This window comes from Lissotriton helveticus, chromosome 10 (genome assembly GCF_964261635.1).
Source record: "Lissotriton helveticus chromosome 10, aLisHel1.1, whole genome shotgun sequence".
NCBI classification, from domain to species: Eukaryota; Metazoa; Chordata; class Amphibia; order Caudata; family Salamandridae; genus Lissotriton; species Lissotriton helveticus.
This window is the reverse complement of record NC_136071.1, coordinates 752,867,673-752,889,235: the sequence shown is the minus strand read 5'-3', so window position 1 is coordinate 752,889,235 and position 21,563 is coordinate 752,867,673.

Genomic DNA, 21,563 nt, shown 5'->3' with positions numbered 1-21,563 from the left:
ACTGTGCACCCCTTACTTAGGTGGGACTCTAGGACCATAACCCACGCACAGTTTTGTCTAGGGTGGATGGTAAATATGCACTGGTTGCTGACCTCTAGAATCTTATCCTGAATCCCTGCAGTCTGCTTTGCTTAATGAAACTAATTTGAACAATGGAGAATTAAACATACCACAGGCATTTGTTAGAGGGGGCATTACAGAGCCCTGCAGGCCTGGTTGCTCTTTATGTTGCACTGTCTCATATTTAGGTCTGGGAGCAGTTTTTTTTTTAAATAAAAAAAGAACAATTATAGATAACTGGTGATGGCCAATTGTTAACGAATTGTTGCTATTTAGAAAAACTAAAAAAAGTAGAACTCAATCATTTTCGGTGATCGGTCTGACGCTCTGGAAAAATTATAGTAGGAAATAAGCATAATTTGGCATAGAGATTTCAGTGTAATTCTTTCATGGAAAATCAAACTGTTAGTTGTTTTCATTGTCACTGCTGCTTTTTCCTATGCCTCACTGGGACGTCTTTGCAGGATTGCTTCCTTTTTGACAAAACGGAAATATGAATAAATACGTTTATAATCCCCAGCTACCCTGCATGACATTCCTTGCGCTTAGTAAACAATCAACAGTCTAAGACAGCTCAGGTCCAGGAGACTTGCAATTTCTGTAATTAGTGATACTAAAAATAAAGTGAAACATAATTAAGAAACGCTTGTTTACAAAGAAAAAAGTGACCTTTCTGTAGGCTTAAACGACAGGAAATTGAAATGGCTTGCTCTAAAAAAAGTAAAACATTTATCTGATATTAATTGTCCTTGTTCAGTTCTCATGATGAGCTCCCAGCACAGCAGTGGCAATTATAAACATGGTGTATTCATTTGACAGCCAGTTAAAATAGTTTGTGCAGTTCTTGATGCATAGGACATGTATGCACCACCCAAAAAGTATAATTTCAAATTATATTCACATTATTTGCATACACTATGACAATTGATGGTCGTTACCAACCCATGATATTATAATCATTGTTACTACATATATGTGGGACCAGATCACAAAATGCCACCAGTAGTCGGCAATTTTGCACTAGTACTATGTAATTTGCTCTGGTGCTGGGAAGTTTTACGCAAGTTCTGAACTGACATCTGCACCTCAATACTAGTAGAAAACCATCGTTTTTTCTTTGGAAAGTTTTCTGAAACATGGTTGAACACAAAATTAGTATAAATATAAATGAATTTAAAGCCATTTTAATGGTGCAAATAGAAGATACATTTGGATTCAGCATTTTAAAGTGATTCTTCTAATCTGTATCCCTATTTTTTTTGTTATGCCAGTACTTTTCTCATGTGGGTAATAAAATGCTTTGTGTCATGAGAAAGAGTTCGACCACCTTTGTGTAGATAAATGGAAAAAAATACCACAGCGGGCTTCTGAGCACAATTGGATGTTTAGGGAAAACACGAGCTTGTTAGCTATGCCCCAATGACACCACTGTCAACCATGGCAGATTTTATGTGTTGCTCTTGTCTCTCTTTGTCTCAGGCAAAACTGATATTCCTTCACATACCTCTAAACTTAATGCTACGGAAAAGCGGGGGCACTGCCATCTGTAGGCATAACTATTGCAGGTATGGGTTTTGAGCCTAAAGTCATCACAATTACCTTTCAGAATACATTGCATGAGCCAACTACACCCCTTAACAAGCAATTGTTCACATCTGTAATTAAAATAATACCTAACTTCTTTAGATTGTGTAAGTATTTTACTACGCTAATACAAGGGTATCTTAAATGTTTTTGCAATTTAAGATTTACCTTGTTGATCTCAAATTTCATCCACTCATAGATTTAATTTTCTGCAGTCATTTTTCTTAATGTAAATAATTTGTGGCAACCCAAAAGGTTTTAACTGAAAATATTTCCAGTTAATTCACTTTACAAGTGAGAACAATTAGCAACAATTGTACAAATTATCTATAACCAAATACGTCCTAGGTCGATTTCAAGTGACTGGATCTGCTCTACTTTATCTACAATGCCGTTTTCCAAACATTAACTTCTGAATAAATAAAGGGTTCTAGTCTAGTTGGGTAACATCATTTTGTGCCAAAAGGAAGCATTAGAAGAATTTTAATTTTGTAGCTGAAGTGCTAAAAAGAATTCTGCCCAATGCACTCAATTCCAGATAGAATATTTGAGGTAAATGTAAATGTAGTGTACTTGTATAGCGCACGAATCGACCCCAGCTGGGGTATCTCGGCGCTTGTACGAATACCGCTGTGGAACCCTTCCTGGCTTTTCCCTGTGAAGTGCCCACTCCTGGGCACCCCCAAGGTGAAGCCAGGCATCCTAGCGTTGTGGGGGCCGTTGTGGAGATTAGGCAAGCTATTGCCCAGAGTTGCAGAGTGGGACCCATGATTAGAATAGGCACTGAGGTGAGAATTATCAGGTCCGAGGAAATTGAGCCCAAGACCCGCCGAGGTGGAACATGAACCCTGGTCCCGGGCTAGACCTCTGCATCAGGGTCTGCCGCTCTAACCATTGAGCCACACTTCTCCACAAGGTGTTTAATTGGAATATATACAGTTCAGAAGACAGTTGTAATTGAAAGCACTCATGAACCACTTCTAATCTTTTATTATTTAAGTGCCACTTAAGTATGTGTTTTATTAGGACATGTTGAGAAAATAGATTTCATTTTTATTTTTGCCTTATTGTTTTAAACAAATCCTTTCAATAATTTTACAAACACTGAGGTGCTCTCTCTTTTATGACAGGAATCTGCCTGTCAGACTGTGTATCATCTACATATCATCACATTTGCACCTGCACATTTGCAGTTTGGGGCCAGTCTAATATTTTACAGGAGCTGAGATAAATCTGCTGTGAATAAGGAAAAATGAGCTAGGATGACCCAGACGGATTTTAAGCCATTTTTAGTGTTATGCAAGGTCATTTGACACTCCTTTCTTTCCACTCTTATAATTTAGGCTTGTATTTTAGCACATATTAAGTGGATTTTTTTTCCGGAAGCTAATTTGTTGAAATGCTATGATTTTATTAAACTCAAAAAATGTAAATTCAAAATATGACTTAGCAAATAACTTCCCTACAACATTAAGCGTTACTCCAGTTCTATAATATATGGGGGTGGATTTTATTACACCTTTGTAAATGGAAGCTGTAAGTCTTCCCTTCAACAAATCAATACTGATAGCTTGAATTCAATTGGGTCATAACATTGTTTTCAAAATATCCCCTTACAATTATGGATCAGCTTTCAATGTAATATTGGAAAAATCATCAGAATCTAGGGCATGTCATGATTTTGAAGTTGTAACCCCTTATACATTTCCTCACAACTTTGGGTGAATAATATTGATAAATGCCATTCATAGTTTTCACAAACATTACCTTACATTTTCTTGATTCAAGTTGTGTCTCGATTTAGCTAAAAGCCATACAATATGTTAATTATCATTACCTATTAATAGAATATAAAAAATATATAAAATACCTATTGTATTGAAAATGCTAGATGCTACTGAAAGGCATGATATTTGTAAAATAAATAAACCAACAACTATGGCCTTGGAGGCCAAGAAGTGAGAAAAGGGATTGCTTGATTGTTCAGAGAGAACATTGATAATAGTTTTGTATATTCATAATAAATAGATTAGTTGAATCAGTTAAGATTAGTTCTGATAAGCTCGCATGCTGACAAAATGTAGGTTGAGACTGAGGGAAAAATGTTTTGGTGTATCAGTAGTGTAACAGAGCACCATTGCTTCTTTGCTGGTTGTTAGCCCATAGTTCCTGAAAAGAGGGAGCAAACTCCATTTTTGTTGGGTAGTACTTATAGCTTAAAAAAGAAGAACATTAACCGTTATTTTAAGGCTTCCCAGTTTACAGTTTCATGCACCTCTGTCAGTGTTTCTGGAATATCATTGTCCAGTTACACGTAAGAAGGGCAAGTTTCCAAGTGTGTCTTTTAAATACTAAGAACATCAAGCTTCTATCACAATTATGTTAACGTTGGATTCAGAACCTATTTTAGTTTATATATTCAGGTAGGATTTCAGAAAAAAAACATTCGCTGGTATTAACAACAGTCTCCTAGATATTCACCTGCCAGTAATTCGCCTTAATCCTTGTAATGGTTGCTGTATCTAATGTATTGCGTTTGTCCTCTATACTACTGTAGCCTATTGCCTGTAGAGTGTTTTTCACATGATTAATCCAAAAACATTTCCACAAGTAGTCCACGGTGATAACTTTGTGGAGAGCGTTTAGGTAAACCTTCATGTGGGTATTTGAATTGGGCGTTACCCATAATAAGATGGGTCTCAATATCATCACTTCTTCTACTGGGGGAGCGTAAGCTTCAGCTTTAAGGATTTCTGAAGAGTACCCTGGCCCAAAAGCAACAATTTCCTCAGGAAATAGTTCTCATTTTCTGTAGCTGGGGCATCCTTTTGCAGTCACCAAATTAATACTCTGATAGATTTCTGCTGCTAGCACCTTCATCTTGTTCACCTCTAAGATAGCTTTGATACAGTTGTCTCCTATGTTCATCTACCAACGTAGGACTGCTGCCACAATGAGTTTTGTCGCGAGTTCTGCCTTTACCGTCTGGTGAACCTCAGAGAGTCTGGTGTTAAATCTCAACCATGGGTAGTCGATGTATGATACTTTTTCTGTTAAGACACTGTTTAAAGTGAACATTTGTTTCAATGGTTACTTGTGGTTTATGAACATATATATAGTTTTAGTCATGTTGACTGACAAATTATTTTCATCAATATATGACCCTAAGCTCTTAATAGCTTGATTCATTGCCAGTTCAGTCAGAGTGGAAAGACCTGCGTCATTGGCAAATAATAGTATTGCTCTTTTGCCACCATCTAGTCTTGCAGAATCCACATTCAGGGTTTAATAAGTATGCTTCCACATCATTTATTTGCAAATTGAAAAATGTTGCAGCCAATATACACCCTTGTCCAATCCGTACGCTTACTGTGAAACTATTGGTGCACTCCATATAAAGCTGGTAAGTAATCTAACCAATTTACTTCTGTAACAGGTGAAACTGAAGCTTCAAATTCCTCACTGCTACATAAACAAGTTACGCATTGCCAAACGTATACCATATTGTTCATCTTCAGAAAATTACATGACATATAAACACGTTTCTTTGGAGCTTTTCCTCAAATGCAAAGGCAAATGAATGCTTCTTCTAACCTATGAATGTGCATTGATTAACATGTATTTATTTAGAAAATATTACAAAAAGTTACGTATGAACTAGACTTTTTTATATGTACATCACCATTTAGCATTACGATTTGCCAGTTTTAGACGCATACTATGGCACAAATTGGACTTGATTAAAAGGGATTTACTTCACTGTCTTTATCTTTGATGGGATAGTGATTGTTGGCACGGTGGAATTACCCAGGACCCAACACACTTTAGAAAACTACCCTTTTAAGATTTCTTCTTCAGTCTTTAAACCAATTACCTCCTTACTGAAGACTTACCTTTGGAAAAATGGGGTGCCTACGGTGTATAAAAGAAAGTGCTGCATATTAAATTCAAAGAGAGTCTGTCCTATAATATTGGGATGCACATCAAATCGTGGTCAATAATTGGCTTTATGTCCCTCGCTCAGACGAGCTTTTAAAACGGAGCTATGTGCTTTGGGCGATACCATGCTTTTACATCGTGGCATTGCAGACATGAGCCTGCTCGGCTCCCGCACCGGAGTCTGAATTTCTGCTGTCCGCGCGACTTCTAGCCAGGGGAATATGGAGATTCGGTGAGGAAAATAAATGTAGAAAATGTTGGAACATTTCGATGCCGTTGCGGAGACCTGAAGGTGCTTTAGCCCCGACTTTTGCACCCGAGACGGAGAGCAGACCTGCTGTTTAACATGGCGGACGGGCTCCAATACAGCTGAACCCCGGAGCAGGACTGTGACCCTCATGGCTGCGGCAGGCATCGGCGCGGTGGCCTCCCACTAATATTGATGTCAGGGCTCACGGGAGGTTTCCTCCTCGTGGCCCTGTTGTGGCCCTTGCATCAGTACCTTCCGCACGTTTTTCCAATCCCAGGACCCATCATGCCTGGAGTTGGCGAGTGTGCTGGCGACATTGGACAACTAAGATGGTCGCCAGCACAACCGCCGTTTAGCGGTCTAGCACTCAGCCCTTGTTTTCAGGAAGTCCGGTGAAGCGCACGCATCAACGTTCCTCGGCACACTTCATCGAGAAATTTCCACAAGCAGGTTCAACCTTGGAGCGTCGCGTCTAGTTAGTCAGCTTTCCTCGTCAGAGTCGTTGGGTCTACATCGTCGGGTTCCCGAGTAGGAAAAGAAAACACAGGTTAGTGTTGGTGCTTAGCGCATGCCCTTTTCAAGTTTTGTTTCGCAAAGGTCCCAAAGGTAGAGGTTGGGTGAAGTTAATGCGCATGAGAAGAGTAGTGTGCATACAAGGTTCGAAGTCAGTCAGCGACAAGGAACATTGCGCATGTGTAAAGCGAAGTCCTTTGAAAAGCACATTTCTGGTGCAGTTAAGTCTGAGGCTTGGAGTTGATGTTAAGAGGTTATCGAGTGGAATTAAAAATCTTTCTTTAGTTTATTGAAGTAAAGTACGAGCACAGTACTGAGTTTGAATTCTTATCATTTGGGATTTAGTTGGAGTATAACAAACTGGAGTTTAGCAGAAGCAATTCAGTCAACCAGACGTTGTTCAGAGTTGAGAACAAATTGTGTTTTAGTACAGGAGAGAATTATCACCTGCACCTTTAGTTTTAATTTACACAAATAGGTAAATGAGCCTAGTATAAGGTTAGTCAAGAACCTTTGGCCATGATTAACTAAATCTCACAGAAAAGACATAAGTGAAGACTTTAAGGAGGAAGCTAGAAATTCTATTAGTAAGTAAGGAGAAACAGTCACATAAACATTCACCAGGTAAAAATAACTAGAAAAAGATTAATACTCACCATAATGCTTTTTTCTTTAAAAAGTAGTACTTGGATTTCTAGTGAATCTAGAAGATAACGAAAAGAAATTAAAAGAGTCAACATTTACAACAGAAGAGAAGCAAGCCCTTAAAAGGTTCCTGGTAAGAAAAATACAGTTGTGAATAATATATGTTACAGTAAATAGAAACAAAGAGTGATGAGATAATTTAAGTGTATTTGTTTACAGTCCTCGAAAAGGAGAAGAAGAAGCAGAGAACCAAGAAGACTACAGGGCAATCTCTTCTTACTCCCATTCCCCTTTCCCCCCTTGGTACTTACCTGCAACGGAGGACCTAACTCCTTGCTGGCGAGTCTTGAGTTGGGAGTTGGGAAAAGGCATCATTCTGCTCCTGTGTGGTTGAGACCCTTACCAACACCGCCATACCCTTGGCACACAGTATTGTTAGATCTTGTAGTGGATCTACCCTCTTCACAAGGCTTTGACACCATTTTAGTGTGTGTAGATTCCTTTAGTAAAATGGTGCATTTCATACCAAATAAGGGCACACCTACAGCAAAACAACTTTCTCAACTTTTTAATCACAATATCATTTGCCTACATGGGGTTCCTAAGGTCTTGATTACAGACAGAGGTTCGCAATTTTTATCTCATTTTTGAAAGGCCTATACAAAAGGTCTTGGTATTGATCATCGTTACTCTACTAGTTTCCATCCAGAGACCCATGGTCAAACCGAAAGAACCAATCAAGAATTGGAACAATACCTTAGACTCTATTTGTTAGATGAGGAAGGTGACTGGCCTGATTATTTGCGGACAGCAGAATATGCTCATAATAATGCACAAAATGTATCCACTGGTTATTCGCCTTTTTACATGATCACTGGTACACATCCAAATTCACAATTAGCGTTAGACAATGTCAATGTTCCAGCAGTCCAAGACCTTGTGCCTCATTTAGATAGGATTCGTCGCACAGCAACACAAAATTTAACCTCAGCTAAACAAAGATACAAACATTTCGCTGATCTAAAACGTAGACTCCAACCTGATCTTCAAATAGGTGATGAGGTTTGGCTCTGTACAAAAAATCTAAGATTGAAGGGTACCCGTAAATTTCAACCTCGTTACATTGGTTCTTATCCAATTGCAGAAATCATCAATCCAGGAACGTTTCGGTTAACCCTTCCACGTACTGCTAAATTTCACCCAGTTTTTCACATTTCCCTGCTCAAAAAAGTTCACCCTCATTTGACATAAACACACCCACCTCCAGCTTTGGTTGTTAATGGTGAAGTTGAATATGAAGTCAAGGGCATTTTAGATTCTAAGAAAGTTGGCAATGATCTCTTTTGTCTCATTCATTGGAAAGGCTATGGTCCTGAGGAACGTTCCTGGGAATGCAGTTCTAATGTGCATGCTCCTCGCTTGATCAGGGCGTTCCATGCTAAGTTTCCTGATAACATTCAAACAGGACCTTCTGCGTCCCCAACCTGTAGCACAGCTGTTAAATGCGCATTTGCATCCATTTGTAATCCATTTCATCTCTTACATCTTAATTTCCTCATTTTTGTCCAATTGTTCTCGCTATTTTCACTTTCGTCTCAACTTTGCATCCACATGCTCAGACAAGATATTTTCAATGTTTCTTATGTTCCTGCGGGGCCATCCGAACCTCTTCCAAGAACACAAGCATTGCCTAATCCGTAAAAAAGCAGCTTATTATATCCCAATGCATTTCAGACCTCCATGGGTCTTTCGTCAGGGGAAAACTGAAAACAAATGATTGAACATACAGTACTTGACCGCACATTAATAGTCAAACGCTATCTCATGTATTTCAAAACTTTGTTTGTAATTGTCATTGTTCACCAACGCCCACAATTCATTTGGCATCAACTTCTATTTACTAGCCGCTTTTCGCTAATTAAAAGATCATCACTCTCCACCCTCTTACTCCCGATAACTGTGTGAACGCTCTTAATGCGCACATTACCCTTCGTTAATTGTTGTCAAAAAGAATCACTCAATCACACGTATCTTACCCGCTTGCAGCCAAACAACCTCCTCATTCGATCTTCTAGCAGGAAAGGAATTACCTTCCCTTTCGGACCACCTTTTTTAAAGTTAGGCCCTCGCCCCTCCTACCACGAACCTCCCTGTTGAATGCCACGTGTTGATCAGTTAAAGCGTTAGTAACCTTTTTACCAAGTTTCCTGATAAGCCACGATTGGAGGAAACTCCGTTGGAGGGGGGTACTGTGAGGGCTCACGGAAGGTTTCCTCCTCGTGGCCCTGTTGTGGCCCTTACGTCAATCCCTTCCACACGTTTTTCCAATCCCAGGACCCATCATGCATGGAGTTGGTGAGTGTGCTGGCGACATTGGACATCTAAGATGGCCACCAGCACACCCGCCGTTTAGCTGTCTAGCACTCAGCCACTGTTTTCAGAATGTCCGGTGAAGTGCGCGCATCAACGTTCCTCGGCGCACTTCATCGAGAAATTTCCAGGAGCAGGTTCTACCTTGGAGCGTCGCGTCTAGTTAGTCAGCTTTCCTCGACTGAGTCGTCGGGTCTACATCAACGGATTCCCGAGTAGGAAAAGAAACCGCAGGTTAGTGTTGGTGCTTAGCGCATGCCCTATAAAAGTTTTCTTTTGCGCAGATCCAAAAGGTAGCGGTTGGGTGAAGTCAATGCGCATGAGTAGAGTAGTGTGCATACAAGGTTCGAAGTCAGTCAGGGACAAGGAACATTGCGCATGTGTAAAGCGAAGTCCTTTGAAAAGTACATTTCTGGTGCAGTTAAGTCTGAGGCTTTGAGTTGATGTTAAGAGGTTATCGAGTGGAATTAAAAATCTTTCTTTAGTTTATTGAAGGAAAGTACGAGAACAGTACTGAGTTTGAATTCTTACCATTTGGGATTTAGTTGGAGTATAACAGACTGGAGTTTAGCAGAAGCCATTCAGTCAAACAGACGTTGTTCAGAGTTGTGAACAAATTGTGTTTTAGTACAGGAGAGAATTATCACCTACACCTTTAGTTTTAATTTACACAAATAGGTAAATGAGCCTAGTATAAGGTTAGTCAAGAACCTCCAGCCATGATTAACTAAATGTCACAGAAAATACATAAGTGAAGACTTTAAGGAAGAAGCTAGAAATTCTATTAGTAAGTAAGGAGAAATAGTCACATAAACATTCACCAGGTAAAAATAACTAGAAGAAGATTAATACTCACCATATTGCTTTCTTCTTTAAAAAGTAGTACTTGGATTTCTAGTGAATCTAGAAGATAACGAAAAGAAATAAAAAGAGTCAACATTTACAACAGAAGAGAGGCAAGCCCTTAAAAGGTTCCTGGTAAGAAAAATACAGTTGTGAATAATATATGTTACAGTAAATAGAAACAAAGAGTGATAAGATAATTTAAGTGTATTTATTTACATTCCTCGAAAAGAAGAAGAAGCAGAGAACCAAGAAGACTACAGGGCAGTCTCTTCTTACTCCCATTCCCCTTTCCCCCCTTGGTACTTACCTGCAACGGAGGACGTAACTCCTTGCTGGTGAGTCTTGAGTGGGGAGTTGGGAAAAGGCATCATTCTGCTCCTGTGTGGTTTGAGAGTATTAAGCCTGATAATTGAAGTGCTGAGGAAGCGGGTCGCCACATAGGGGTTGAAGAACTTGCGATGGAGATTTTGTGGAGGGCACTAAACGGCGATCGGAAAATGACAACAGACTGGGAGTGAAGGCCCTGGGTAAGCAGCAGCGAGGCCTCGGGCGCCGAAGCCCGCCGCCAACGACGCAGGAAATGCACCGAGGCTGTCGGGAGCGGAGACCGGGCGGTGTCCTAACACCAACGCCCCTAACTTTGGAGACTGCTGCTACTTTGCAATGAGGTGAGAGCTAGCACTGCTCCCCTAGAGGCCCGGGGGCCCTGCTCCGTTTATCAGGGACTTTAACCTTTTGACTCAAAGCGCAATGACCACCCTGGCATACAACGCAACTGGAGAGCTACAAGTCCAGACTCCAAAGTCAAATGAGAGTGAGACATACGGGCACACCAACGTGTGGCCTACACCCGTGAACTGCCCATATGCCTCCCAATAAATCACAGACTATGTTCGCATTTGTGTGTACTTGTGCATGGCTGTGAGTGTGATGGTGTGGACATGTACTTGGGTGTTTTTGTATTAGAGCATGTGATTCAATGTGTGCTTGTGTTTGTGCACGCAGATGTTTCTGTATGTTTGCTTATGTCTGTGCGTGTGATGGTGTGTGCATGTACTTGAGTGTTTTTGTACTAGAGCATGGGACTGTATGTGTGCTCATGCATGTGGATGTTTCTGTATGCGTGCTTGTGTGCGACCTCTGTTCGCGAGAGTGTGTGCGCACATCTGTGTGTGCTTGTGCATGTGTGTGCGTGTGATGGTATGTGTGTGTGCATGTACCTGTGTGTACGTCCTTGGATATTTTTGTTCTGAAGCATGTGATTGTATGTGTGCTTGTGTTTTTTTTGTAGTTTCTATATGTGTGCTTGTGTGTGTGCGTCTGTGCATGTATGAGAGTGTGAGCACATTTGTGTGTGCTTGTGCATGTCTGTGTATGTGATGGTGCATGCGTGTGCATGTATTTGGGTGTTTTTGTACCCCTTTGTTGTTTAAATGCTTTTCTTCATACTTATGTAACTTTTAACTGATGTAAAGTGCAACATTGTTGATCCTCATGTAAAGCGCTCTGTTTCCTTTGGGTCTAGCCAGCGCTATATAACAACTCATTAATTAAATATATTCCCATTTAGTACTCCTTCTCTCTTTGTCTACTTCCCTATCTCCTATTAGCTCTCCATTGAATCTCTCCGCTTGTCTGCTACTCTGCCTTGCCCCCTGTCCTTCGTGCCCTTTGACTAAGCACTCCTTCTCCCCTTGTTGGGGAAATATCCAATATTTATACTTTGGAGTCTCAGCAAACCCACTGAGAGAGTCCACTGCGCCAAGGGAGTCACTCACAGCTGAGGTATGGTATGGCACCCCTTGCCAAAGCACCCCCTCTCCCCTTTTTGGAGAATGATCCAGTATATATGCCTCGGAGTCTCAGAGACCCCTCTGAGAGAGTCCACTGCGTAAAGGGAGCCTCCTGCAACAGAGACAGAGAAGTGATACCACTTCCCCTGGGATCACAGCTTACTGGACTTTGGACATTGCTTTGACTCGTCTACCGGTTTGTGTCCCTGTCGCCCTTCCCCTCTTCCTTCCATGCTGTGGCCTTCACCCTCCCCTTCTCTTTCCCGCCTTCATTGCCTGTCTACTTCCTTAGCGCCTACCCCCCTCCCCTAAATCTCTTCCCTTACCTGCTTTTCCCCTTACATATTTGTGCTTATTGTTTATCTCAACCTTACAAGTAACTATGTTGTCATGCTCTAATAACTGTGTAACCTTTGTAATGATGTAACCTGTAACTATTGATCTGATGTTCATGTAAAGCGCTCTGATACCTTCGGTCTAGCCTGCGCTATATAAAACCTTAAAAAAAAATCCTTGTTGTGGGGGTTACATGCCACCATGTATTCCTCCAGCAACCAAAATTGTTGTCAAGATCTTGAGAGATGCCCTGTCCCAAATGGAATGGGAAACAAACCAAAGAGACGATATTATGGGTGGGTGTGTAGTTCCAGCAAGTATCTACTCTTTCGGATTTTGGGGGTTAAGATATTTATGCTAAGAGGGGTGTTCACATAGAATAGCACTAAATCCTTTAAAGACTTTTTGACCGAATTAGGCTCTTTTAGACCTCCTTCTCTACTGCTTTCAGCAGCTTTAACATACCTAGGGAAACTGCCTTGTTACTGAGATATTATCTCATAAAGTTTTAAATATCTACAAGTCATTCACCAGACCGCAGCTGTGGCACATGCATATGGATTCTACATTCACATCCTTAGGTGCTAAAAGAGAAAATAGCAAATTCTATTACACGGTCTTCAAGTGCACAATTATCAAGGATTTTTTTGAAGCTGTAGAGAGTGTTCTCACAGAAGTGCGGCTTGACCACAATGTCACTCTGGCCCCAATAAACAAGGAGACATGGGTTTCAACAGAAAGGAAAAGGCTTTTCTAGGACTGGGGCTTTTTTGGTGAGGAGAAATATTGCTCATATCTGGAGAAAAATGGCAGACCCAAGTGTAGGCAAGTAGATGCTTAGACAGTTGCAGATTTCTAGAGCTAGAGATCTACTAAGATTGAGGATGTCCCTAAAACCATGAATATATGGGTGACATGGACACAATATTCGGTGAGCAGGGATACAACATGAACCTTAAAATCTAATATGCTACCACTAGCATTCTGTCAATTATCTTTGCAATCAACTTGAGTGGAAAGTCAATAACACATTATTAGACCCAAGAACATCTCATGGATTTTGGGGGCCCTGGGCCAAACATAATTTAGGGCCCCTGCTCACAACAAGCTTGAATGTATTATACCTTCTCAGCTCAACCACGACCTCTGCAACTATGGTGGGATCACTGAAAACACTCTTCCTTGGCCTGTCTACATCTGGGCTTAACCCTGCAACAAAGGGTTTCTCTCTGACTGGCCTGCACCAGTGAAGAAGAAAGACTAGTAGTGTGAACAAGCCCACTGCGTATTGTGCATTTGACTGGTGTCTCATCCTTTGGGCGTGAACATATGGAGGGTGAGGTTTTATGTAATACACTTCAAGCCCTGCAGTTCCAGGAAAAGGGATACTGAGTCAATTGGCACTCAGTATGTGATTGCACTGGCCCAGCAGCATCTCCACATGGACCGGGGAGTCAAGAAGGGAGCATATAATGCTGCTCTGCACTGCCCATTGAATGTGGCCTACACTTGTGGCCTACACTGGGGCCCTAACTCTGCAAAAGATAACTGGGGCCCTACCTCCACACAAGTAGTCTTCAGCTAGACTGCCCCCAAAAAGCAGAAAGACTAGTGGTCCGTCAAAGCCTTCTACCCACAATGTGTAGTGTAGTTTGTCAGCACCACTCAGGTTTACGGTGCTGATGGGTGCTTTTGTTTACTGCAGTGCCTCTGTTACATGAGACTAGTATTCAGAGTACAGTAGTATTAAGCTGTGATTACACCTGTTTGGCAGTAGCTCTAAAAGGACCATGAGTTTACAGAGGGAGCAATCAATGCCAATCTTTACTGCATAGCAGGAGTAGCGTATACTGTATAATGGCAATGGCTTGTGCAATTAGGCTGGTCCTTTACACTTTAAAATATTAAACGCTCGCTGAATTTATAAACAGAATCTAATAGGTATTTTTCTTTAAGCGCCACTATCTCTCAGGAAGGGGCCAGAACGGGTGGGAAGCCTAAGCTGGCTAATAAATTACCATGAGAGTCCTGCTGCGCCTTATACACACTAAAATAGGACATGCTTGCTTTACTCAATTGTAATATAGTCTGGTTGCAAGTACAAACCTTGTCAGTGTGCAGGTTTCTCACTGCGCAAGGCATATCAGTAAGTAAGCAGCAGTATTGTCCATCCCGCTCTTCTGGTGTTAAAGTCTTCCAGATCAGGGTGAGAAGTTCCCATGCATAAAGACAGAAAGTTTACACATAGCACTGGTCACTGTGCCTTCCTCTGAGCCAGGAAATAACTGTTATTCCTTTGTCCAGTTATTTACTTCACTCCCAATTGGATCAAGTGAAGAGGCATCTCCCAAAGACCCTTATGGGAAGCCAGCTCAAAGCATGCACCATCTCCTTGGGGGCATGCTTTACTTTCAATGTCTCTTTTCAGAGCGCTTTCACCTACTCTTAATGTGATGTGTGGGATTGTTTCACCAACCACTGAATGTGCATGTACAGATTGATCGCTATTTTGACAATGTTGCATATTATCCACGACTTTAGTTACATGTGTGCCTTAACATAGGCTTTAAAACAGTCCTGGTCTTATTCCAATTGCAGTGGTAAATGTAAAATTGAGCACACATCTTTTTTCTCAAATTTTTCACTTGGACCATTTGTCACACGTAGCACTCAGGTCTGCTTTTTACATTGGCTGGAAGAAGTTGCATATGAAAGATAGTGTGATAAAAGGAAATCATTTGCTGAGCAATTCTTGCAAAGAGTACTTACAGACATTATTCCCCATTACACTGTACTTAATTTGAAAACAGGTGCAAAAGCTGTCCAGCGTACAAATGGGCAATTTCTGCACCTAAATCTCCCACTCTCTGATAGGGTCTGGTGGATTGGTTGACTAATGCGTTTACTGTAGGGGCCTGGGTTTGACCTCATGGTCACAGGTTCAAGTCCTGGTGGAATTTCATCCTTCTGAGGTTGATAAAATGAGTACCATTGAGATGGGTAAGAATAAACATTTGTTATTGAGCGCCAAGGTATCCTTCACGGTGAATGTGTGCTTTACAAATGCACGTTATGTCATGTACTTGGGTTTGCTGTAGTTGCATATCATACATCTAACTTTGCCCTGGGACAGAAGTGGCAGTTTGAAGTGCGTCAAAAAGGCTGGAAGTGATCTCTCTGCACTTAGGAGTCAGGTAGAGCATTTTCCCTTTGCAGTTCCGATGATGAAAAAATTCTGCAATCAATTGAAGTCAAAGCACTTGAGTTGCCATAATCATCCATCTGAGTTACTGCCTATTTGCCCCAATCCAGTGCTGAAGACCCCAGTGTGGTTTCTTGAATTTCTCTTAAACAGCTACTCCCTTTTTTGGGCATTGCCATGCAAGAGTGTCTGTAGATATCATTTTGTTCTCTCCAGAACCTTATAACAGAGATCGTCACAATGTCATGATTTTTGTTATCCAGCGCATTTTGCAATTTTTGTTTTCGCCCACCACATTTTTCATGTGATTCAGTCAGAACAACGCTTTGTCAGACACAATTTGACTGCTGACACTGTACAATGGGTGTCTCCTCTGATGCGCAAACACAATTGTTGGATAGCTTTTAGGAAAGCGAAACAGATTTTCTGTAGATTAAACCTTTTCTTGTTCTATAGTAGTTGCCATTTGCAACCTCTCCCTCAAGGTCATCAAAATGTAATTAGTTTTCTTGCCATACCAGTTCTGACAGCTGATTGCGACAAGGCAGCAGCGCAATCCCTTATGGACGAGCAGCCTTGATTAGGGCTTTCTGTTTTACAAGGTCAGATTAAACAATGATTCTTTGAAAGATTAATGAGTGCAGATACTCTTTGCCTCGTAAAGAGGATTTAAATATTCGTATTTTTAATGAGTAACACCTGAAACTCGGTAAGTAGTATAGGGCGACAATCTAATAAAACATACAGAGGTTCTGCAATACCTGCCTGGTAGCTCATTCGGGAGTTTATTGCACTGATGTCCTTCAAAAATCAAACTTAGAAGCTTTTAGGGAGCGTGGCAACCTGCCATAAAATAAATAATGATTACACTACATGAAAAATGCTAGTAATTATTGTCAGCTTTTTTCAATTCGTGATCACAGATTTGTTCATGTCACTCATGGTACCAATCACCCTCAAGATATTTATAAATAAACTCTGTTCTTTCTGTACTGAAAAATCCAGTTACAGTCAGTAAAATGATAGAACTTTATGCTTTATTTTAAAGTTTTCTTAATTTCAAAAGTATCGCGATTCCCATAAATGATCGGTCCATCTTTATTATGCTCAGGTCAGTGCTCCAAAGAAACTGAATTTATGGTTTAACTGTGTACATAAGAGATTACCTGTTTAACTTCTGGTATTAGGGTTTTCATAGCTAAACCATGACGATCTGAAATGACGTTAGAGACCGCAAATATAATGGTGAGGTCGATTTACAATGTTGCGTGCCATGCATAATTTTAAGCTAGCAAATTGTAGGATTTTTAAAATATTTCTTCACCATACATGCAATCTTTATCTTTATACAACTCCCCACAATTTCATATACACATCTAATTGAGTGTATATTCCTACATATGAATCAATTGGCTGGAACTTACTAGCTTGTGAGTGCTAACCTACATTGCGTTTCATGACAATGGCCACTCATCTTACACTTTTCTTACACACTTAAATGCCCCAGTAAATGCATAAGGTACACAAAACCGTATTGAATATACATGTAGACAATGTACACATGCATTGTGTACAGGATCCATTGTGCGCATGCATTGGTATACAACGTTTACAACGCAACTTTACAACGCACTACCATTACAACTAAATTTTTAAAACGCAACATCCATTACAACGCATACATTTACAACGCAGTCATTACAACGCATGACACTACAACGCACACCACTACAACGCATACCATTACAACGCAGTCATTACAACGCATACCATTACAACGCAAAACTTACCATCCAATACTTACCCTACTGTTGCACCCCCTGGAGTTAGAATAGTAATTTTAACCCCTACACTATCCAATATTTTCCCTACTGTTGCACCCCCTGGAGTTAGAATAGTAATTTTAACCCCTACACTATCCAACACTTACCTTATTTGCAATGTAATGTAATGCGTTGTAATGGTATGCGTTGTAAATGTAGTATGCGTTGTAGTGGAATGCGTTGTAAAGATATTTTTTAAGAATTCGTTGTAATGGTATGCGTTGTAAAAGTGTGCGTTGTAATGGATGTTGCGTTGTAAAAAATGCGTTGTAAAGGTATGCGTTGTAAAAGTGTGCGTTGTAACGTCATACAACCGCATGCATTGTATATGTTGGTCGCATGTAGTTTACATACATGTGTATGTTCTATAGTTTTTCCATGCACTATTTAGGCTTATGCCCAGAATGACATTCAGGGACCCATTGCTATCTACGGTCCTTGCAATGATAAAAGAGGATGTGATAGTGTTTGGTGTTCTAAATCATTTAATTACATATCAGGACTATTGTTTAAGTTCTTAGAAGTAGCCTTCTGACCACATGTGGTGCTATATAAAAAATACATGAAAATCAGAGTCTGAGTTGGAGGTCTCCAAAATCACCTTATTGATCTTCTGGTAAAAGAGTTAATTAAATTCAATAAGTAACAGCATCATTAGTAGTCTCGGACGAAAGCTGACATGCTGCTTAAGGTCATAGAACAGGCCTTTTGTGCCCCAGAAAAAGACTAAATGCACATTATGGAGCACGCAAAAAACACAACTGCAGTATTGTACGTGTGACCCTTATAAGCACCAGAATCAGTCACATTGTCAGCTCAGAATGTATTGTGTATAATTACTATACACATTTTGCATCCATAACATAGGATAAAATTCAAAGCATAACAACATAACAGCATTAAAACTTCTGACGCAATTGAAGACTCAGATTGCCGCAAAGCTAATGTGCTCATATTGTGTGCATATTTTGAGTGAAACCTTCTTGGTGATTTGCGATCTTCGATCAAAATTAAGATCACATAAGTGCAATAGCACTGCACACTCCAGAAAATAATTATATATTTTTTAAATATTAGACTGACAAGCGGGGATGAACAAGTACTTCTTTAAAGACATTGGCCATGGTTGCCAAGCTCTCACAAAGGACAATGGGAAAACAGAACAGAACTTCATCATCCATGTTAACTATCCAAACTCTGAGACAACTTGTTACAATGTCGCTTGATTGTTTTGTAAATTTCCAATTTATGATTCGCTTACTTACTCCTTTCTGCTTTTTGCCACTGTGCTGAGCCAGAATAAAATCACACCTTTGATAGAAAGGTTGCAGGACTCATCAGTTGCATACACATGTACTTTACAACGTTAAACTATGCCTACTGATGGTGTGGTGATGGGCCACTCATACTTGGATCCATATGCTTTTGACTTCTGATCAATGCACGAATTGTTTGTTTCAATTGAGGTTTAAATGTATTTTTTTTTTGTTTAAGAAATTTTTATTTGCATTTTGAATAAAATACAAAACATATGTCAAAAGTAAATGCAAAATTACAAATATGGTGAAGAATTCACAAAACATATGCAATGAGCAATAAACCAATACTAATCAGGATATAGAAAGGAGAAGAAAGAAAGAAAGAAAAAGAAAGATACAGGCGAAGTAGAATAGAAGAATAGAAGGGCAAAAGAGGAGAAGGAGAAAGAAAAAGAGAGAGAGGGGAAAAGGGGAAGAAGTAGGATGACTAAGAATCAGTCAGGGAATCGTTTGGAGGAAAGATAAGAAGTAAAAGGGAGCCAAAGAAGATCGGATTTAATTTTCCGGGGAACAGAAGAGGATGAAGCGATAGCAATCCTATGTTCATCACAAACAAAATTCCACCAAGTGTGAACTGAGATTTTAGAATTATCTTTCCAACATAATAAAATAACTTTAAATGCAAGGGAAATAAATAAGTCCAACAGTCTTGCAGAAGAAGTAATAATATCAACTTCTGATGATAACGAACCTAAGAAAATATTCTGAAAGGATAACGTAACAGAGCAACAAAATATTCGCATACATATCTTCCAAATTTGCCGCCAAAAAGATAAAACAGGGAAACAGTCATACAACATGTGTTTCAGCGACCCATTTTCTGTAGAACAAGACCAACATAGTAAGGAAGATGTAGGGGAAAACTTATGAATATTTACAGGGGTGAGAAGGACTCTATGGTATAGGAAAAGCAGGGATTGAGTAATGCGAGCAGCAGGAGATACTTTAAACAGTTTGGACCAAATACGATCCCACAGTGAGATGGGGAAAGTAGTATGAAGGTCATTTTCCCATGCAGTCTCAACAATTGATTTAGGACGGTCAGTGTCCAAGGACATTAATGAAGCATAAACAAGTGCAGCCTTAGGTTGTCGATGTGAGAATAAGGGATACAGTGGAGAGGTAGGAACAAGGGAAGGTAAAACGTCAGGCATTGAGAGGGATGTTAGGTGAGATTGAATAGCAGACGTAATAATAACATATTCAGTAATATAAGACATAGGTAAGTTAAATCGTAGTTGCAATTCCGGAAACGGAATGAGAGAAACATTATCAAAAAATTGATGAACAAATAAAATACTCTTTTCTTTCCAGTGCTTAAAGTAAAATGTCTTACCTTTATATCTAAGAAACTTGTTATACCATACAACAGATAATAAGAAACATTGTAAAGGGGACAAGTTGGAGCAGTAGACATTATGCAATACTGTTTGAGAATATTGTAAAATAGGAAGTTTGGTTAAAAAAGAACATTTTGACATAAAAACATTATGTTGAAAGGGAAAATCTTTCAGTAGAGAGCGTTCTAAAAGAACCCATGTAGGTATAGGAGTATCAGTAAAATCATAGGCCAAAGAAAAGTATTGTTTAATCAGGAATGCAGAGTGATACGTTTTAAAGTGGGGAAATCGGACACCTCCCTCAGACTTAGGGCGGATGAGCTTATGCATAGCTATTCTGGGATGCTTATCGTTCCATAAAAATTTAGAGCATATAGTATTGATACGGGAGAAATATGAAATGGGAATTTTAAATGGAGGCATAGAAACAATATAAAGAACATGGGGAGTAATCATCATTTTAATCGTATCTAACCTACCCCACCAGGATAAAAATAATGGGGACCAGATTTGAAGAAGGGAGTTGATTTTCTTTATGAGAGAATCAAAAGTAAGTTTAAGGGTATCTCTCAAGGAAGGGGCAAACCAAATACCAAGATATTTAATTTTAGAAGGACACCATGCAAAATCAGTATTATTGAACATGAATTGATAACAAAGAGAATTAAGTGGGAGGACTTCAGTTTTTGAGAGATTTAATTTATATCCCGATACAGATGAATACAGCTGGACCTCATCCATAAAGGGGGGAAGGGAGGATTCAGGATTTGACATATATACCAACACATCATCCGCATAAGCAGACAGTTTGACTTCAGTGGAAGACAGTTTAAAACCAGTAATGTCAGGATTGGAAGGAATTCTTTCTAAGAAGGGTTCTAGACAAAGGATAAATAATAATGGGGAAAGGGGACACCCTTGACGAGTGCCTCTAGATAAGGGGAAAGACTTGGAAAATTGGTTGTTAACAAAAATACTGGCTTGAGGAGAGGAATAGAGAAGTTTGACCATTGAAATAAAGGAGGGACCAAAGCCAAACCATTGTAGGGTACAAAATAAGAACTGCCAGTTGATTCGATCAAAAGCTTTTTCAGCTGCTAAAGGAACTTTAAGATGCTTGCTGTGAGCAATGACATTAGAGAACAAACGTGCATTGTCCGCAGCGAGTCTGCCCTTCACAAAGCCCACTTGATTCGTATTGATTAGACGGGGGATAAGGGAATCAAGACGGGCAGCAAGAATTTTAGAAAAAATTTTGCAGTCATAATTGATTAGGGATATAGGACGATAATTTTTAAACTGGGTATGGTCTTTATCAGGTTTCGGGATTATGACAATTAGTGCATCTAAAAATGATCCAGAGGCCTTTGCAGTAGAAATAAAAGAATTGAAAAGTTGTAGGAGTTTTGGAGAAAAAATATTATGAAACGAGGAATAAAATTCGACAGGCATGCCATCCGGACCCGGAGCATTTGATCTTTTGAGTGAATTAATGGCTCGAGTAACTTCTTGGAGAGTAATTTCGTTTTCCAGGATAGCAAAA